The following is an 18772-nucleotide window of genomic DNA, read 5'->3' on the forward strand; positions in this document are numbered from 1 at the left end:
TACAACCTCCTACCCATCGCTCCATTAGGGTACGTGAGGACTAATCCAGGTTAATTACAGCATGCACAAAGGCATGTAAACAATTACTTTTCTCTCACTCCATACGTGAATGGCAAGGGAAAATGTCTAAATAGCTGATACAATGGGACGTACCCTCTCTCATGCACTTCATAATGGTTTGCACGTTATAGACTTATATGCAGATGTAGATGGATGTTACTACGACGCCTTGGAATGAAATTCAGAAATCATATCTGTATCTGCAATCCTCTGAAATGTACTTTCATCTCATCCTTTCACATCTCAAAATGCAACTATGTTCGATTAATATTTATTCCACTCTGGTCAGGTACGCACAGAAGTCTCTTAATAGTTGGTTGTAAAAGTTCATTCTTGGGCTGTATTCACTGGAACTCTTAGGACAGATTTACGGATTTCCATTTTGGTCTTTTGAGTCGTTAGGGGAGCATTTATTCACTCAGGCAGTGGTACACATACAAGATACAGGCAACTGATATGTTGTAGGAGCCCCGCTAGCTCGCTGGGTAGTGACTGCTTGGCACAACATTCATCCACTCAATCAGCAAGTAGCATACCATAAAGGTTGACATTTTGATACAATCCCTGCAAATGATTAAAGCATAACCCCAATTCGCTATGGCACATAACATCCCACTGCGTGCAGCACGGTGGTCGCACAGAATTGTTAGCATAGTATGATATTTGTAACGATTTAGGTAACATACTATGACCTTTCTAACATTTTTACGTACTTAATAAGCATACATAGTATTTTACGATGGAAAGGGTTTATGCCTTTGCTCCAGCAAGTATGCCTGAATGCTCTATTAGTTACAGTTCATAGCGATCCTGTTGTTGGAGGTTTTTGAAATCAAGGGTTACCTATTGTTACCTATGTAATATGTATTAAATTATTTAGTTTGTTGAAACTACACTATTGGCCATTAAAGTTGCTACACCAAGTAGAAATGCAGATGATAAACAGGTATTCATTGGAGAAATATATTATACTAGAACTAACATGCGAATACATTTTCACGCAATTTGTGTATAGATCCTGAGGAATCAGTACCCAGAACAACCGCCTCTGGCCGTAATAACGGCCTTGATACGCATGGGCATTGAGTCTAACAAAGCTTGGACTGCGTGTACAGGTACAGCAGCCCATGCTGCTTCAACACAATACCACAGATCACCAAGAGTAGTGACTGGCGCATTGTGACGAATCAGTTGCTCGGCCACCATTAACCAGACGTTTTCAATTGGTGAGAGATCTGTAGAAGGTACTGGCCAGGGCAGCAGTCAAACATTTTCTGTATCCAGAAAGTCCCGTACACGACCTGCAACATGCGGCCGTGCATTATCCTGCTGAAATGTAGGGTTTCGCAGGCGATCGAATGAAGGGTAGAGCCACGGGTCGTAACACATCTGAAATGTAACGTCCACTGTTCAGAGTGCCGTCAACGGGAACAAGAGGCGACCGAGACGTGTAACCAATGGCACCCCATACCATCACGCCGCGTGATACGCCAGTATGGCGACGACGAATACACGCTTTAAATGTGCGTTCACCGTGATGTCGCCAAACACGAATGCGACCATCATGATGTTGTAAACAGAACCTGGATTCATACGAAAACATGACATTATGCCATTCGTGCACCCGGGTTCGTCGTTGAGTACACATCGCCGGCCCTCCTGTCTGTAATGCAGCGTCAAGGGTAACCGCAGCCATGGTCTCCGAGCTGATACTCCATGCTGCTGCAAGCGTCGTCGACTATTCGTGCAGATGGTTGTTGTCTTACAAACGTCCCCATCTGTTGATGGGGATCGAGACGTGGCTGCACGATCCGTTACAGCCATGAGGATAAGACGCCTGTCATCTCGACTGCTAGTGATACGAGGCCGTTTGAACCCTGCATGCCGTTCCGTATTACCCTCCTGAAACCACCGATTCCATATTCTGCTAATAGTCATTGGATCTCGACCAACGCGAGCAGCAATGTCGCGATACGATAAACCGCAATTGTGATGGCCTACAATCCGACCTTTATCAAAGTCGGAAACGTGTTGGTACGCATTTATCCTCCTTACACGAGGCATCACAACATCGTTTCACCAGTCAACGCCGGTCAAATGCTATTTGTGTATGAGAAATCGGTTGGAAACGTTCCTCATGTCAGCACGTCGTAGGTGTCGTGACCGGCGCCAACCTTGTGTGAATGCCCTTAAAAGCTAATCATTTGCATATCACAACATCTTCTTCCTGTTGGTTAAATTTCGCGTCTGTAGCACGTCATCTTCGTGGTGTAGCAATTTTAATGGCCTGCAGTGTATGTTGTTCATCAAATTATCTTCGTTATTAATGTTCGTATGTAACTGCTATCTTCGTGAGGGGTTGATGTTATAGTATATTTGTGAACGTGGTCTTCAACCAATGAGGTAGGATATGTGACTAAAGTCAGTGGTAATCGTTCGTAACTAAACAATGGTGCAACGCAGTTGGCACCTAATATGCTCAACATTCAGCTGATTTTGTGCAGTAAAGAATTGAACAATAGTGAATGCAGGCGATAGTTTGATGCATTTACAGTAGGAAGTCATCTCAGTTTTGTATTTGCCCCTGACGAGTGATTTTTTAGGTTAAATCTATGTCGTAATTGCTGGCACTGCACGATCAGGAAGAAGAATGCAATATGATGAGCAGCAGCTAAGTGGTTAATATGAGACGTGAAGATTCCATAATATATTTACTGATATTTGCTTACTTGTCTATGCTACAGTAAAAAAGATTAGAATATTTTTCTATTCTTCTTAGATATGTGAAGGGATGATGTTAATTAGATACGTTAAAGTGATTTATAATTACATGAGTCAGTATTACTTGAAGGTTTATAATTTCTTCCCTCTCACATAATTTTACGAAGTCATGTAAATCAAAGAATAATTATAAACATTATAAAAGTTTGTAGACTAATGATAATGTGACGTAATAGAGGTATAAATTACATGAATTCCACACTCCTACAAAAGATTGTTCAGTTTTTATTGTTAACCAAATTATTTTGGTTCTGAAAGATAACTAAAAGTGTCACAGCTCAGATATAAACAAATGAATAATTCATTTACTGGACAGGTAGCTCTGCAATGTCTCATTGTTAATTTGACGTAATATAACATTTATCATAATAAATCGGCATTTTGTATTTAGTTACTGTAGATTATATTATATCATACCGTTTTACATTTAGTTCGGTGTCAACAGGAGTGTATATTTATCGTATACTAAGACTTCTGTTGAATTTTTTAGCGACTATATCCTCAACAATCTTTCAGGTATCAGTAATTTTAATCACAGCTTTTTCTGTTACATTGATAGAAATCTCATTTTCGTAACCAGCTGCTTCATTTGTTAAAGGGAATTAATAATTCTTTTAGCTTATCAGATTCAGAAATCAGAATAAAATTAGCAACCACAACGCAGCCACACTTTGAATGCTCTTGTCGAACACGTGGTAAATTAGTTGACGTTTGTAAGCAGATGTAAATTGCCTAGACTACTGTGCAATGGTAGGCCTAGGCACTCTGGAAAGGGTAGATAGAGACCACGGAGAACTCATGGTGTTATACCGATCTCTCTAATAACAAGTACGAGGTCCTGTAAGTACCGGGTGATCAAAAAGTCAGTATCAATTTGAATACGTGATAAACCACGGAATAATGTATACAGAGAGGTAAAACTTGACGCACATGATAGGAATGTTTTTATTATTCCAAAAAAATGTTCGACAGATGGCGCTGGACAGCAAAACTGCTACCGTGACGGGTGAGAGGCACGCCGATATGTTGCAGAATCGTATCATCCCCAGCCAGGCTGATAAACACCTGCTGGCGGTACGACCACATATTGTTAGACGCGTGAAAGACCTCATGCGCGCGTCGTTTGGTGATGATCGTGTGCTCAGCCACCACTTTCGTCATGCTTGGCGTCCCAGGTCCCCAGACCTCGGTCTGTGCGATTATTGGCTTTTGGGTTACCTGAAGTCGCAAGTGTATCGTGATCAACCGACATCTCTAGGGATGCCGAAAGACAACATCCAACGCCTATGCTTCGCCATAACTCCGAACATGCTTTAGAGTGCTGTTCACAAGGTTATTCCTCGACTACAGCTATAATTGAGGAATGACGGTGGACATATTGAATATTTGCTGTAAAGAACATCATCTTTGCATTGTCTTACATTGTTATGCTAATTATTGCTATTCTGATCAAATGAAACGCCATCTGTCGGACGTTTTTTGAACTTTTGTATCTTTCTTTGGTTCTAACAAAACACCATGTCATTCCAAGCATGTGTGTCAATGTGTACCACTGTATCTACATTATTCCGTCATTAATTCAGTTTTCTAATTTATGCTGACTTTTTAAACACACGGTACAGTATTAGGAACAGAAATTTGGTTGAAACCGGAAGAAAACAGATACTAAATCCTGAATACTGATTGTAATGTTCATCATTAGGATAGGACAGAGGCTAAACGGACCGTCTATATATTGTTATAAACATTTCGGTAATATCTGGCGAAGTTGTTACTAATTCCGAATGTGTATCAAACTCCTATCTGCATGAAGTTTAGGATCAAAGGTGGGTTACAATGGTAATCGGATGCTTTTATAATCATCTACGTCAGGAAATGTACAGGTTGAGTGAATTGCAGAATTTCGTGAATAAGATTCCTGATGAAGCTATAGTGACAGGGGCTGAAGACGACTTGCAAGGAATATTGTAAATGAGTCACGTGATAAAAACAAGTGCTACTTGCCAATAGAATTTTGTTTCGTGGTGCTATTATCACTGTGCAATCGTCAGTTTGTCTATTACATGTATGCAATTATCATATCTTCAGTTCGTCAGTACAGCTCGATGTATCTGATATGTGTTCTGTATTTCTTAACTGTCGATATTAGCGTGACGCGCCACGGCTGCGCTTCTGCTTTTACTAAGTGACTAAATGTCTTCTGTTTTACAGATGTCTGACTGTGTGTAATATAGAAATTCTCAATGTTAAAGTCATTCATTCACCAGCTAATAACGTTTTATTAATGACCTGTTCAACATCAGTGCAGTTCTGTTCCAAATATTCTGAGCGTATTTCCCGAAAATTACATACAGCTGACAGTTAGAGAAACAACTCGCCTTAGACCTCCAAGCAACAATAGGACCTCAATGGCTTCAGTTGGGGATTGTGCAGCGAAGAACTCAGAACTACTAACACCTAACCTAAACTAATGACATCACAAACATCCATGCCCGAGGCAGGATTCGAACATGGGACCGTATCGGTCGCGCGGTTCCGGGCTGAAGCGCCTAGGACCTCTCGGCCACCCGGCCGACGACGTGTAAGGGCTTACCAATATATTTCTTCAGCGTACTCGCATTAATAAACACGAAAATTTAATGACACATTATTCTACTACGGTTTAGTCAACGACAGTTGTCAACACCAATTTGTCATGGACGACAAACGATATGTTAACCAACTCATTCCATCTCAAAGTAAATTTCAGCAAGAATATTCAGCGATTTGCCTACAATGAATTAGTCATAAACAAAAAACTTAGGTTTCAGCTTGTTACCAGAATGGTCATATCATTTAAGGAACTGTGAGGGTTGTGTCGTGTAGAATACCAAAATGCAAATAAAATATTTGATGAGTGGGAGATGCAAAAGTCTTAATCCACGCGCTTAGTCATGGAATTTCTACAAAGTTTGAAATATGCAGCAGTCTCCACAGAAGTGATGACGAACGTCATGTATTGTGACAAGAAGGTGGCGTGAACCAGAGATTGAGAAGACAAGCTGAACAAGATTCTATAATAGCACTGTAAGTTCAAAAACTGTTGGGTCACCGGATTCAAGCAAAATTGTAACCGGAAACTTCAAAGAGAAACAACTCGCTACAATGCATGTCCATCATTCACACTGTCATGTTTCGAGATGATTTTAATCGTAAAGATATAGATAGCAATAATTAAACATTTGTGAAAGGTGGTCACGGTAAAACACCACTCACAAAATTGCTAAACGCCTTTTCTGAAAAGTACATAGTTTAGATAGTAAGTCTACTTGTGATGATAATTTGTTGGATCTAGTGGCAATAAATCGATAGAATGAGGATGTTCATACTCAAAATGGTATCAGTGACTTCGAGGCGGTTGTAAGAGAGATTAGCCAGGAAAACAACACGGTTGCGGAAACTGGTCGCAATCTCTTTATTACTTCAAGAGCATTTGGCATAGCTGTTAAAACATGTATCCTGCTGTGAGATGAGATTTTCAACGCCATTACGGGAGGGGATTGTGTTACTAATCGTACCACTATTGTAATAATGCGTACCCCTCATCGTGAGAAGGAAATCGGTGGCTACGAATTTCTTTGTTCAGTGCTCCAATAACATGGAAATCGCATGGGGAGGGATCGTGATCGTATGGAGAGTGTGTCAGGGCTTCCAGGAAACTTCAGCAGCTTATTCAAAAATGCTTAGCAGTATGTGGACGGGCATTTAGTTGCGAAAGTTATTTCGATTAAAGCGAAGAAGTTCTTTCTGAGCCCTTACACATCCCCCATAAAGACCCGAAATCTCCCCATCCGGTTTACATAATTTTGGACCCCTCAACGAAGATATTCCTGGCCGTAGATTTGCTCCACACATATAGATGCTTTCCTGGGTAAAGTCGTGATTAGTTATGCAAATATGTACAAATTTTTATTACGAGGCAAGTGGTAAATGAGAATGGCAGTTGAAAGAGAGCAATGGCAGTTTTATGATGGCGGAGGGTCGAATTGGTTCCTTAGTGAAAAATGTGGTTATTTGCTGAAACGAGATAATGTTCTGGGAAGTAAATAGTTGTAATGTGTAACATGAAGAAGAGAACTGCAGTACTTGTGTTAGATGCGTATGAGTGACTGTGTGGCTGCAAGTCGCTGGATGAACCTGCTGATTTTACCTTCAGATGGAATGCGGGTTTAAAATGTCGTTCGTCGTACATGACAAGTGCTTGTCGATTAGTGTCGTTGGCTACAGCGTAGGAGAATACTACGTCATTAAATTGCCGCGTGAAATAGTAGGACTTCATTTTCCAGTGCACTTGGTTCACACTCCTCAGGAGTCACGAACCCTTTTTCTTATTCCATCACAAACTCGGGACGACGAATGATGGAATGGCTTACGTAGGAGGCAGCAGTAATTACTATGTACGAAAGCAGAATCATGTTCAGAGAACTGAAATCACGGACAAACCGACAAGACGTGAACAATGAACGTCAACACCGCTGAGAACAGACACTTCTCAACACAACAAAAGTGGTGCTTACCTTATTACCTTACAATTGTAAAGTATTACTGGAACACTGCCTGTAGTTGTGTTGACTGGGTGTTGTGTGATGTCCTTAGGTTAGTTAAGTTTAGGTAGTTCTACGTTCTAGGGGACTGATGACCATAGATGTTAAGTCCCATCGTGCTCAGAGCAATTTGAACCACTGGCTGTAGAACTTCTGAAGCACTTTAATATTACTGGATAGAGGACACTGTCAATGAACTCTAATAAAATGCCTGCAACAACCACGCTAGTGTTTCGCCAAAACAATTCGTTAGCAAACAAACAGTTTGACCGTACCTAGACGTGACTAACTTTCCTGCTGCTCGTGACTATGGCATATGACTAGATAACGCAACAATTTGTAGACATAATCTTAGAAAGCAGGTGCAGATACAGATTCGTATTAGTACCTAGTTAGTTATTTAGATAGATACATAACGTCTCTGTTCCGACGACCGAAGTGGTCTGCGTCAACACCATTCTCTCATTTTCCATAAGGAGAGTCAAGAATTCACAAATTAATACAAATTATTGAAAAACATGGAGCACTACGATTTCAAATTACGATCAGAATGACAATTGCGACATGAAAAATTTATCGAAAATTTAAGACTGTAGAATATGGAACCATGTTAGTCAGTTCACTTTTCATAATACAATTTGATGTGAAGTGATACAATAAACCAATTTTATAACAACAATTTTAAATGTCCAAATTACTTATGACAGCCGATAGAAACAGTAAAGATTCATTTTACATTTTGGTCTCAGGTAAGCACGATTTCATTGCTTAATTTAAATAGTGAGGTAAAGCATCTGACTGCGAGAAAATTAAGCGACAGACTGAAAAATCGAATATATTTCAGTTTAATGTTGTTGTTCTGAAAAGATTCATTCAGTTTCATTATGCTTCATTGTTATTTAGCCCTACGTGAAGTCTGTTTGGCTCGAAAGTTATTAGCCACTGATGTGTCGAAGAGAATCACGTCCAGTTATTGTTGCTCCCTCACCTGAGAAGTATCTTCAGCAGCAGCAGAATAACGCAGGTAACATAGTAAACCACATGTCCATGGGAGGACTATAAGCTGAAGATAGTTGGCATCGAAAACGAGCAAATTAATTCAAAGACATGCTATTAATTCATACTGTTGCTGTTGTGCAACGTCTAGAGCTCTAAAGATCGCTGATAAGAATAGTAGTCCAGTCGACCTAATGCTTCATTCGTTAAAATAACGAGTATATCTTTCTCGTACACTTCTTCAGTTGCTTCAACGTATATTCTCGTTTTCTGAGATCGATTCGTCTATTCTCACACTTTAGATGTCCGGAACCTTGGACGCAAGAAACAGAGGATTATGGAGACGATGTTCTGCTGCATCTTCAGTTCCTGAAACTTATCTCTTACATCTGCATTCTATTTTTGTGTCTTATTCGCTTCAGATAACTTCGAAGATATCATGTCTTCCTTTAATATTTGCTGTTCCACTGCAACGATGCTGCTATAATAATTACCTGGATACTTCTTTGCTTCACCCGTCTCGGCAGGCGCAGTGCTTCCATGGTCAACGTCCAGCAGTTTTCTTCTATCCAGGCGAGTATATGTAGGTATCGGGCACATTTTCGGCGACGAATATCTTCCTTCAGAGCCCAGAAAATATGGAAATCTGAAGGCCAGAGGTTAGGGCTGTAATGGGTATGTGTAATGTCTTACCAAGAAACTTCTTCAGTTTACTCGAAATAACCATCCCAACGTTATGCTCATCGACATAATATCACGCTTGTTCTGAATATGCTGCAGATGTTCCGCTGGAAGCCCTTACACATTCGCCATTCTATCCCGATCTCTCCCAACATAATTTCCGTATTTTTGAAGTACTGAATTAAGACATTCGTGGCCATCGGTTTGCTTCTGACGTAGAGGAGCCGGCATTGGTATAACGTGTCTCCACTGGCTAACCGCCTCAAGGTCAGTGATACGAATCTCAGTATAAATATCCTCATACAGGTCTAGTCAGTTTATTGCCGTTAGATCGAATAAATTTCCATCACGAGTGGGCATCCGAACTAACTAGGTACTTTTAGGAAAGGCATTTACCAATGTTCAGCAAGGTGCCTCACCATGACCAACCCTTATAAATGTTTATTTTTTCCTATCGATACAGCTATGATTTAAATCTTCTCGAAACAGGGCAGTTTGAGTGGAGAACATACACTTTAGCGAGATGAGTTTGGCTTTAAAGTTTTCGGTTACATCTGGGCGTGAGTCAGGTGGGCAGTAAATGTATCCAGTTATAAGACTTTTCACATATTGATACTGAGTCTTGCGTAAGTATTTGGGCATGCCGCTTCAATTTGTGTCCTACCGAGATCTGATTATGTTGGGTCTTGCGATAAATACACTACTTCCACTTACCACACACTTATGCTTCCGATTTATACTTACAATTACTACAAAAATTATCACCGCTGTCAATTTATATTTTTACCTACATTTCTGTACCATGTATCGTGTGTACTCCACACTTTTTCACGAATTCTGCCCATCCTTGTACGATACTGTGAATGCTCCGGTAGCTGATCAGGGTGAAGTTGATGGAATGTCGTCTAGGCTAAAAACGCCTCTTGAGTATCCCACACACCATCAGCTCGATAGATCTGATCTCGGTTTGTAGTGCGCCACTGACCCATTTACGGTGGCCATACAGCGCTAATCTATTAAGCCCCAGCTCCGTCCAGCTTGTCACACAACCTTCAAAGCCTCTGGTTCACACCGCCCACTCGCCTCACAACAAGGGGTCTTCGATCAGTTCTGAGGAGAAAGCTGCATATTGCAAGTTTCGTTGAATCTCAGTGAGCAAGGGCGTGGATTTTAACTTCTGCAGCGCCCGTTCATCAAATTCTTTTTTTCCAGTTTCACGTCTCTCGTCAACTCTGTACAACACTCGCTGGTTCATAAGCTTCTTGCGAATTTTGCTAGTATTACCGCTTTCACTTGTGATTGCTGCTTATGATTCAGTCAGTGTCTGCAAGTTGCCGAAGTAAGCTGATGAATATTACTTTCAGCTGGAATGCGAGTTTAAAATGTTGTCTGTCGTACGTGAGAAGTGCTTATCGATAAGCGCTGTTGGCTGAACCGTTATCAAATTCACGTGTGAGGTTATAGGACATCATTTCACCCTCTACTTGGTTAACACTCCACAGCTGTAACTAATCATATTCTTATTCCACCACAAACTCAAAACGACAAATACGGAATTTCTTACGTAGGAGGCCGAAGTAATTGGTATGTATTAATGCAGAAACATGTTCAGAAGAGTAAACTCAGAGGCGAGCTGACAAGATGTGAACAGTAAATGTGAACACTAATGAGTACAGACATTTCTCAACACAATTAAAGTGGTGCACACCTTAATATCTTACAAGTGTTATAAATTAATACACTGTCGGAACACATAACATGGACTAAAATATTAATACAAGAACACTAGGTGTAATGGTTCCTCAAGAGGGGCACCAGCCTTTTCTGTAGTTACATTGGCAACATTCTCGATGATTGACTGATCTGGCTTTGTAATACCATCTAAAACAACCTTGCAGTCCTGGTAGTGCAAACGGCGGAAATCGAGGGATAATTACAGCTGTAATTTTCTTGAGGGGTCGCCGCTGTACTGTATGGTTAAATGATTATTTCGTCCTCTTGGGATAAACATTCCGGAGGTGTCAGGAAGCCCATTATGAAAAAATTTATGTGGAGTATAGCCATGCATGGAAGTGAAACTTGCACGATAAACCGTGTACACAAGAATCGAAGAGAAGCTTTTGACACGTCGTGGTACAGAAGAAAGTCGAACATTCGATGGGTAGATCACGTAACAAATGAGGAGGTACTAAATAGAATTGGGGAGAAGAGAAATTTGTGATACAACCTGGCTAAAAGAAAGGTTGGTAGGACACACTCTGAGGCATCAAATGTCACCAATTTAGTAATGGAGGGGTGCGTAGGGGGTTTAAGTCGTAAAGGGAGACGAAGATATGAATACAGTAAGCAGATTCATAATAAAGTAGGTAACAGTAATTAATCGGAGATGAAAAGGATTGTGCAGGATGGAGTAGCATGGAGAGTTACATCAAACCAGTATTTGGACTGAAGACCAGAACAACAACCTACACGTAGGTAGCCCCGCTTCTGCTCTTGGCTATGGCATACGTCTTCATTCCACACACGGATATGCACACATAAGCACATAAAGTAAGTACAGATATAGTAGAATCGTAATATTATTTATGTAGGTATTTAGAAGGATAAATAATTTCTCTGTTTCGACAAATGAATTGCCGAGTGTCAAGACAGTGTGCTCCATTTTTATAAGGAGAGTTAAGAATGTGTAAATTAAAACGAATTACCGAAAGTTATTGAACATGCAGCATTAAAAGATCAGTGAGACTCAAACCTGAGACTTGAAATGTTTATCGAAACTATATGGCTCTAGAGTATGGAATCATGTTAGTTAAGTTCAGTTTTGATAATACAATTAGCCGAGAAGTGATAAAATAAACAGACTTTACAAAACAAATGTAAATACCGAAATTGCTTATGGCAGCTGATGAAATAAGTAATGATTTATTTACATTTTGGTCTCACGAAAGCATGAGTTCATTGCTTAATTTAAATAGTAGTGACTAGGTATAAATTATGCGTCGTTGTGAAAAGTTGAATATATTTTGTGTTTATTGCCCTTGTCCTGAGGTAACTTAGTCAGCTTCGTTATTCTTCATTGTCATTTATCTCTACGTGTAGTCTGCTACATATTGTTTAACACGAATGGAAATAGCCACTGATGTGTCGAAAATAATGGCTGTCAGTAGGGAAATGTATTAGTTCCCACACCTGAGATGAATCTTCTGCAGCAGCTGGATATCGCAGGAGCCATAGTAAATCGTATGTCCACGGGAGGACGATAATTTGAAGATGGGTCATAACGAAAACGAAAAATTTAATTCACAAAGATTCTCTCGATTCACACTGTTGCACCTGTGAACCGTCTTGCTTCGGAAAGGTCTCTGATAACAATTGTACTTCAGTTACCTCCTGTTTCGATAGTCTAAATATCCATGGCCACAAAATGCCCGTCCAAATATTGCTAAGCTCCTTTTCAGTTCGCTGCAGAATTTTTTTGCAAGTCCTTGCACAACCAGCAAAAGATTTCGATCTCTCCCCATGTGATTTCCTTGATTTTGGAGGATTGAAGGAGGACATTGGTGGCCATGGATTTGCTCTGAACGAAGAGGAGCACATCTTGGTACAGTCACAATGCAATAGGCAACCGCAAACATTGTTCCATAATGGCTATGACAGTCTTGTCTCACAGCAGCATAGATGATGTAACAGTTATGGCATTTCCTCTTGAAATATTAAACAGTTTGCTTAGGTTTTTTTTTTAACTCTATCGGTTTAAAGGGATGCTTGTTATACAACCGCAATAAAATCACTGATAACATTTTCAGTATGAACGTCCTCAGGCAGGTCTAGTCCATTAACTGCCATCAGATTGAGTATATTTAAATTACGAGTTGGCTTCCCAACTATCTAAGGTAGGTACTTTTTAGAAAAGGTGTAGGGAAATATTCAGCAAGAGTGTCTTACCGTGACCAACACTTACGAGGGTACAATTATTTCCAACTACACCTGTATGATTAAAATCTTCTCTACTCATTATGGTATGACTGAGTACATGCGTATTGGCGACATGAGTTTTTCTTTAAAGTTTTCGTTTAACTCTGGGCGTGGGTTTGGTTGTCAGTAAGTAGATCCAGTTATAAGATTATGATCAGACTTGATTCTGTGTTTTGCCCGAATTATGTGGCATATAGCTTCATTTTTTATGTAAGTGATTCCAAGTTTTTTCTCTATTGCGACAAATACTCTACTTCCATTTCACAGACGAATATGCTTTCAATATTCACTTTCATTTGCCACAAAATCTGTCAGCCCAGTCAGTTTCGAATGGTACCTAAATTTCTGTATCGTGTGAACACCATATCTTCTTGCGAGTCCGTCCAGTCATTGTGCGTTGCTTCGGCACCGAGTAAGGGTGATGTGAATGGACTGTAGGCAAGGCTAAGAAACTCTACTGAGCGCGTCAGGAAAGTTAAGCTTCAAATATGAAATATTTTTGAAGTTCTCATATTACTTTAAAATTCTGTTATCTTGCCCTACGTTTCTCCAGAAGAATACGTCTATAAATATGAAAGCAAGAAACAAATATACGAACGCTGCTCCAGAATAATAATATCCACAGATAAGCAGTCTCCAAATGGGAGGCAAAAACAGGTTATCTCACGTGCCACCACTTAAAAAAAATCGGAATTTCAACGCTTGCACTTATTTGCAGTAACTCCTCTGAACGTTGCTTCAGAACAACAGTATTTCCGGACAAACAGTGCTGAAATTGCAACCAAAACCATATCTTGAGCCAGCCCTCATATTTTGGAGAAATAACCAAACATGACGCTCGTTCAGATTAGCTTCTGTTGCTCTGAATTACAATGCCGGCAAATAAATGATACTTAACTAAGAGGTCAGAAAAGTAGAGTATTTAATGTAGCAGTGAAAAGGAATAGGTACTTTAGGAAACTAAAATTATGGTTTGGAGTATTCCAAATAGGCAACTATCTGAATCATATCATATCCGAAAAGTAAGTGGGAGATATCATGTGCTGGCGATCAATTTACATAGGTTACTCTTTCACGGACATGGGTAAATTATCAACGTAAGAGCATACAGGAAGGACCACTTGCCGCTTTTTATTAACTTTCCTTCTTTTCGATTTTTTCCTTTGTGTTTGGCTTGATCTTATTAATAACGTATCCACCCCTTCACTGTATAGTCTATTTGGTTTGTTTCTTTAAGTTTTTTACACTTTTTCACATTTTGACCATTTTCATCATTTGTATGCTTATGATGATACATATCTCACTGGAATCATCTTATGTTTAATGTCAAACGAGAAGTGAGGCGTTTCTCGTTAATGCCTTTTATGCCTTTGAAGAACTACGCAAATGTGTTTAAGGTTAATTAAGCGACTCATTTCAATTGCTGTATTACAACCTACAATTAATGTTAGTATTATCATTTACTTACATCGTAATTGCTAATTTCTGTATTTTTTTGTTTATTGGTAATGTTTTCTGAAAGCCGCATTGTTTTCGTAATGCGTCAGTTTTAGTAAAACAAGAATCGCTGCGTCATGTTGGAGTAATACTGTATTTACGTCCTGACGTAAAGACAAAAGACTGGATTGAGCAAGTGATGTTCATTTATACGTGTTGATTTCACAATGTGAAATTCAAACAATTCCCCACCAAATTTTATTATGGTGATATAACGCGCTATTTACCTTACATTACAGTCTCAACAATAATTAACTATACCTACCAAAGTGTACGTACATACGCTGAGAGTCATACTTGCTACGCAAGTGAATGATTTCATTAAGTCAGTATTGCATGGAATCTGTGTTTTGAGACTCGCTCAACATTTGAAAGACGCGCAGTCTGGAAACTGGGGTTTTTGTGACGATCTGATAAAGATAGATGTGCGAACAGAGTTTCTCCTGTTAGTTTCTTCAATCTTTTTACTACTGAACCTGTTCCATCTGTACAGATTTTTTGTGAATACTTTATGAACACAGCAAATTGTTCTTGCATACAATAATGACGTGCTATGGATGTAGACCGATCGAGTGAATTTCACCGTCGTGAAGTTCAATCTTCATGACCGTGAGATTTTCAATCGGATTGAATCCAGTCAATCCAAAAATTTCATTTTGGAGCTCTTTCTTTGTCTGCTTGAAACTCAATTTGTTGGTAATTGCGGAAGCTCAGTGTCTCCAAATTTTGTTAGTTGACTTTCCTCGATTCGGGGCCAGGTGCCTGATAAAATATTGCGGGCTACCATTTCTGTTGGAACATGAGTTATTGAATGATAGTACTATCCTAGAAGTCACCGAACCCTTGTTATGGCTGAAATTACTCATAGAAGTATCAAAGTTCTATCGCGACGTGTTACAATCTGCAAGATACATTCTCGTCTCTTTGTCTTCGTAGCCCGCAGAGCTTGTGAAATGTTCGATTGATTAGGTTGGGAGCTGATACGAGGAACATTGCGAAATGTTGAAACGAACTGCTATCAGTGCTAACTAGCAGGAAACCCAAAGGGAACAAATTAGACATACCTGTAAACTTAGAAACATATGCTCAGCACTTTCTTACAGGAATTTCATTTTCTAAAGTGATAAGTGGAAAGAAATGTCACCACTCATCTGCAGCGTTTGTGATGCTTTAAAATACTATTTTGGAAGAATACAGAGGATGACGGAAACTTTCAAACGATCACAAAAATGTTATTACCTACAGGGGAGCAAACTTCAACATCGATTCCATATTATTAGTATATTTATTAACTATACAAACATGGCGTTCTGGAGACTGTTGAGAACTAGAGTAAGTCACAACAAATTTAGAAGCTATAATTCTGCATATAATGATAAGCTAATAAGAAAATTTGTATGGTTTCCACTTCAATATTGTTTACTTGTCGGCAGTGTTTCACCAGAGGGTACTATGTTCGGAATACGTAGAGTAACTAAAGGCACACTTTTAAAACACCAGTTTTTCAAAAAGAGAGGACTAGGACAATAAAATTCTCTTGGTTACCAATTTTAGACTACTAGAAAGTTCACACGAAGTAACAGTCAGCTTACAAAAAACCAACTTTCAATAAGTGTGTTCTGGTGAATATTGTTCTGAAGTAACGTTCAGAGCTACTGGAGCAACTCAAGAGGAGCAGAAAAACTAGATTTTACAAAATGGGGATCGTGGCGTAAGATGTGTTTTCGCTTAGCATTTGAAACCTTCTTATGTGAGGACATTGCTTCCTGGAGAAACGTTGGGGTCTAAACTAACGGAGGCTCGTGAGTATCCCACAGACCATCAGCTAGATGGATGGGACTCCTGATTTTAAATTCCTGAAAATAATAGAAATAGATTCCTGAAAATAACGAAAAACATAATGTCTTACGTAGGAGACACCAATGGTATCTATGTATGATAACATCGACATCTTCACAGGACTAAACGCAGTGATAGGTCGATAAGATGTGAGCAATGAACCTCAAAACCACTGTGTACAGAGCGCTCTCGACACAGCAAAAGTGGTCCAAATCTTAAAATATTAATTATTAAATATACCTGACCGGCTAAATAACACTGATAAAATTATTAATTCTGGAATACTCCCTCTAGTAATACTGAGGCACACTTCGGTATCACTGGATGTACGTCACTGTCAACGAATACTCACGAAATGCGACCACGAAACGTACCAATGTATCACCAAAATAATTCAGCACCACACAAATACTTTCTCCTAACCTACACGTGGCTAGCCTCATATCTGCTCTCGACCACCACACATCACCTCATTATACACACACACAAACACTAATAGTCACATTAAACAGATGAAGGTATAGAATCGTAATTATATTTATGTAGCTGTAGCGGCTCTAGGCGCTACAGTCCTGAACCGCGCTGCTGCTACGGTCGCAGGTTCGAATCCAGCCTCGGGCATGGATGTGTGAGATGTCCTTATGTTAGTTAGGTTTAAGTAGCTCTGAGTCTAGGGGACTGATGACCTCAGATGTTAAATCACATAGTGTTCAGAGCCATTTGGAATGACACAAATAGCACTCGTTGCGTCATTCACCAACTTTAATTAACAAACGCGAAGATCACTGATTCCAACGTGGACGAAAAGGCTTTTATGTATGTATTTAGATAAATCTTTACGTCTTGTCCACTTTCATCGTGCCTTCTCGTAAAATAATTACTAAGATATCATGTCTGTTCTAAAAATTTTGTATTTCGCTGCAACGCTTCTGCTATGATAAATTCCTGGATATCTCTTCGTTTTACCCGTCTCTGCTCGCTCAAACTACTTTAGTTGTCTCCGGAAAGTAATTCACTTCCTCACGTTATATATTTAAACTATTTCTACACAGAATATTTCCTCAATTCCGCAAAATTATCATTTAGATCATCATAAAATATATAGGCCCCCTGCCCGTCTACAATACACCACTTTCTAGCTTCAGCTTCCTTTTTCATTTATCACTAGCCTCGTAATAACAAAACTGAACACATCTGCTTAAGGAACATGTTTGTACGCAGACCTGTGTCTTATCTTACATAGCAGATCGGCGTTGATGAACATTCACCTTCAGGATTCAAAAAATTCGGAAACCACTAGGGGATAGTTCGGGATTGTATGGAGGATGTGCAAGGGCTTACCAAATTACTTCTGCAGCGTACACGAAATAAACATGGCAACAAAATGCCTGCCCACATTCTGCTAGGCTTGTTACAAATACACTGATGTGATTTCCATGTTTTTGGAGGACTGAAGAAAGAGATTACTGGCCATAACTTTCATTGGGGCGAAGATGAGCACGACTTGTTACTATCATGATACCATAGGTAACCGCAAACATTTATCCATAAGGTCAGTGACAGACTTGTTCAGCAGTAGAACAAATATTTTCACAGTTATGGCGATTACTCTTGATATAATAAACGGATTACTTACTTTTATCCCAACTGTCTGGCTGTCACTACTGCCTCATATACAAACGGCAAGTTATCACTGATACCATTCTGAGCATAAGCATCCTGAGTGAAGTGTGGTCCATTTATTGCCATTAGATCCAATACATTTCCATCTCTAGTGGGCTTGCGAACCATCTAAGGTAGGCTCTGTAAGTTCAAAAACTGTTGGGTCACCGGACTCACGCAAAATTGTAACCGGGAACTTCAAAGAGAAACAACTCGCTACAATGCATGTCCATCATTCACACTGTCATGATTCGAGATGATTTTAATCGTAAAGATATGGATAGCAATAATTAAACATTTGTGAAAGTTGTGTCACGGTAAAACACCACTCACAAAAATGCTAAACGCTTTTTCTGAAAAGTATTTAGTTTAGATATTAAGTCTACTTGTGATTATAATTTGTAGGATCTAGTGGCAATAAATCGATAGAATGAGGATGTTCATACTCAAAATGGTGTCAGTGACTTCGAGGCGGTTGTAAGAGAGATTAGCCAGGAAAACAACACGGTTGCGGAAACTGGTCGCAATCTCTTTATTACTTCAAGAGCATTTGGCATAGCTGTTAAAATATGTATCCTGCTGTGAGATGAGATTTTCCACGCCATTACGGGAGGGGATTGTGTTACTAATCGTACCACTATTGTAATAATGCGTACCCCTCATCGTGAAAAGGAAATCAGTGGCCACGGATTTCTTTG

Source organism: Schistocerca serialis, chromosome 3 (genome assembly GCF_023864345.2).
Source record: "Schistocerca serialis cubense isolate TAMUIC-IGC-003099 chromosome 3, iqSchSeri2.2, whole genome shotgun sequence".
NCBI lineage: Eukaryota > Metazoa > Arthropoda > Insecta > Orthoptera > Acrididae > Schistocerca > Schistocerca serialis.